Below are 4057 nucleotides of genomic sequence, written 5' to 3' on the forward strand. Positions count from 1 at the left end.
GGCAGAGAGACTACACTTATAAATGTTGTGGACAGTACCACCTGGGAGGGGTGGCAAGTGGTTTGGAGGATAGGATTATAATTCAAAATGATCTGGACACACTGGAGAAATGGTCTGAAATAAATAGAATGAAATTCAATAAGGACAAATGCAAAGTACTCCACCTAGGAAAGAGCAATCAGTTGCACATGTACAAAATGGGAAATGATGTCCGTGTATATCAGGGCACGATACAGAGATCAGAGAAGTTCTAATAGCTGGTGGAGAGGGTCTGGGCTGTCTACTGAACTGGGATCTTCCAGTGGCTGGAGGCGATTTAGTAATAGTTACTACACGTTTCTAGTGAAATCATGGGAAATTCATCAGACGCTGTTCCTCTCCCAGGGTTTGTTGTTAATGTCTTGATTTAAGGTTGCTGTTGAAGAAGAAAAGGAACCTACTGGTGAGTGTGTGTTACATGTCCCCAGGTAGGCTTGAGCCACAGAGGATGAGAATCTGTTCCAGCCACAACTAGAGGACCCTGGCTCTTTAGTTCAAGCTGTGGCAGCCATGCTTTTAGCTCTGGAGGCCAACCCGTTCAGTCTCCAATGCGTTGGCCAACATAGTAGCCATCACATAAGTGGGGTCTTGTCTGGGATTTGAACTGCTGTGGGCCTCGAACACTTGGGATCAGCTTTCTGACCCTACTCAGCTCCCAGCTCTGCCATTTGTCACAATCTCCTCTGTTGCTCATGACCCCCCACTGACTCCAGGGCAAAGACATACCTCCCCCTCCAAAGGCGCAGAAGCCCTTTGAGAGAGAAGGAAAAAAGCTCAAATTAAAAATAAATCTTGCTATAACTTTCTTGGGGCAGATTTTTACAGGCACTTGAGTTTTCTTAACTGCTTTTTCGTCACAGACTCCTTCGCATTTTTCCCTTTATTAAAATGGCATCTGTCCCAGGACACTTTATGATGCCATATGTGTTTTCACTTAGGCACTGATTTTGTTTGATAGTTTCTTTTCCTATAAAAATCCTGGTGATGTTATTAAAGTTCTTTTCTGTGTAATAAAGTCGCACAAGGAAAGTACATTTGCTGTTCCCACCTCCGTTTCCAGTAAGCCCGGGTTCAGAACTCCACATTTTTCCATTTCATTTAAGCATTGTCATCTCTCTTCCAAGAGGTCAAGGGCCAGGCTAAGAATAGAAAGAAACTATGTCTGGAGACTCTGCACCAGGTACTGTTTGGAGCTTGGCTTGGAAGCAGTGCTACAAGGCCTGCTGCTGATGGACAGCGACTCTGTCACTTGCCAGACCAGTTCCTAGGACGATGAGGTGAGGTGTTTGCACCCACACAATGCAGCACTGCGGCTATGGGTCATAGAAACAATAGCAACCTTGCAAAGGAATGCCAGACCATGCAGCAGGAGGCTTTTGTGGCTCTCCGGTGGCACAATGTAACTGCTCTCTCAGTCCCCTCTCCTGGACAGGGAGAAGGGCAATAATAACAACAGTAAGACTCAGCTCTTTTCACCTGTAAGTCTCTAAGTGCTTCACAAAGGAGAGGCGAGATAATTAACCCCATTTTCCAGATGGGGAAATTGAGGTGGGGAGAAAGGAAGTGACTGGCCTGAGGTCACAGGGCAGAGCTTGGAGAAGAAACCAGGTCTTATAACACCTCACCAGTGAAGGGCCATGCTGCAGGGGTTCTCCTTTCTCGCTCTATCATCCCTGCTCCTTCTCCCTCCCTGGCTGCTTGGAGGGAAGGGGTTGGATCCCAACAATTCCACTCTGTTTACTCAGCACTTTCCCCGTAGCCTCGCGGGGGCAGGGTGAACAATATTCATTAATAATCCCGAACGTGTTGTGACCTGGGGGTCTATTTACCGGTGGACTAGCATATAGGATCATAATCTGTGGGATAAGGACAGCTGGCACAAGTTCAATAACTGCCCGGGGTCTTTTATTGCTTGAGATTAGCTCGGCAAGCTCGCCTCCTGCTGCCGGTGTTGGGGTTATAGTCACGTTTCTCTCTCCAAGGGGCAAGATGAACCGACACACCCTGAACTGCCTTGTGGAATTACTGAGTGTGACCTTGCCCTTTGTGGCCCCCTGCTGGAGGCCCCGCGATCCTACCGCACGCTGCCCCAGGGAAGGAGCAACGAAGGCAGGTCCTCCAGGCCTGCCTAGAGAGGCTGCAGGGAAACAGCCAATCAGGGCACAGCAGGCTCAGATAAAAGGCACTTCAGGGGCTGAGCAGAGCAGTCCCAGGCTGGGACCAGAGGTGCTCAGCTCAGCTCAGGTCAGAGGAGTTTGGTGGGCTGCATTAGCTAAGCCTGGGAGTGAGAGGAGCTGAGTGCTCTAGCTCTAACCTAATGGACAGAGGCGAAGAGGCCAGCTGGGAAGAGGCCCAGGGAATGTAGCAGCAATCAAATAAAGGCACATGGCTGCTATTTATAGGGTCCCTGAGTTGGGACCCAGAGTAGGCGGGCAGGCCTAGGTCCCCCCACCAGCCCTGAGAAGAGGATGAGGCTCATTTACAAGCCCAAGCAAAGGGATGAACTCAAAGGGCCCAGGGAGGGGGCTGAAGACCCTGGTACGGGCAGACAGACCATCTGGTGAACTCTTGGTTATCTCACTGCCCCAGAAGAGGGCTGAACTTGAGAGATTAGCTGGGGCAGTGAGAACCGGTAAAGATGAAGAGTCTCCAGGGAGGAAGTCCTGGGAGCAGTGTTCTATCAGAGGGCAGGGAAGGACTTAAAGCTAGCCCACAAGGGGCTGAGAACTGAGCCCAGAGACTGGGCTGAAGGGGCTAACAAGGGTGCAGTGATAGTCCTTGGTGGACCTTTGCTATCCTGGAAGGGGTTCATCTATTCAGCTATGAACTGCGTGACTTAGCTGGAGGGCTGAGTCACTGATGATCTGCCTGGCGAAGTCGGCAGCCCACCTAGGGCACCGGGAGCGGAGGGAAAGAGTGCAGGACCGCACCCAGCTGACAGGAGGCTCTTACGAGAGGTGAGTGCCCTGTTGCACTAAGCCTGGGTTCATTCACCTCTAGGGGGAGCTACACCCGTTGGAGACTGTCTCAAGTGTGTGGAGAGCACTGGTTCCCTTGCCAGTACAGTTACTTTCTTACAGTGTCTGTGCTCTCAGAGACGTCAAGGCTAGGAGGGAGCATGTCTAGCTGGAGCTGTATAACACAGGCCAGGCTGTATCCTCTTCCCTTCTAGTAGAGCCCCAAGATGCCCCTGTCTGATTCTGGAACCTAGCCAGGTCCTCCTGTGTGGTGCTGATAGGCCACGACTGCTCCCAGTGATGTCACTCAGTGCCCCACAGGATGATGGGATATGGCATTCAGGTTTTTAGCCATATGAATTTGGGACAACTGCATACATCACAGGTAGGGAAGCTATGAGAGTTACCCAGATCATCCGAATGAGTGCCAATAAAACCTCTAAGCCGCCCCACCAGGCACTCTGTACATGCAGATACATTGCTGAGATGTCTGAGAGTTTTCCAAGATGAAACAAGGACTATTTTTCAGTGTCCGTATGGGATGGCCACCATCTTGGCCAACACATTCGCGACTGAACTGGGGTTCCTCCAGCGCTAAAATCATGAGCTGTTACGGCTTGAGCTAAAGGTCACCCCCTGCGGATGTAATCGACTTGTATCTCTTGTGGTATGTCACAAAGGAGCCTGTAACACACACTAACCTCTGGAACCTAAGTAACTTTTCGACAGCTAAAAGTGTCCCAATTTCAAACTGTGATATCTCAGGCACTTCCACGCTAGACATGATGCTGACAGCCCCCATTGGGCAGATGGGCCTCTTTCATTGCCACAGGGCTACAAATCCCACTTCTAGCTCTGCAGAGGCATGGTCAGCACGCCTTGAGTCATCACAGGTGACTACAGAGAAGCCGGTTATGACCCAGCCTGAATCTTGTTTGTCTTGCCCTTGAGGAAGTGAAATTGGGCGGGGGGCGAGCAGTAAGCAATTCCCCATTTGGCGGCTCGTTCCCAGGAGGCGGGCCAGTGGGGGAGGCATGAGGCACACAGGTATTCCAGTAGCA

This window comes from Malaclemys terrapin, chromosome 15 (genome assembly GCF_027887155.1).
Source record: "Malaclemys terrapin pileata isolate rMalTer1 chromosome 15, rMalTer1.hap1, whole genome shotgun sequence".
Taxonomy (NCBI): Eukaryota; Metazoa; Chordata; order Testudines; family Emydidae; genus Malaclemys; species Malaclemys terrapin.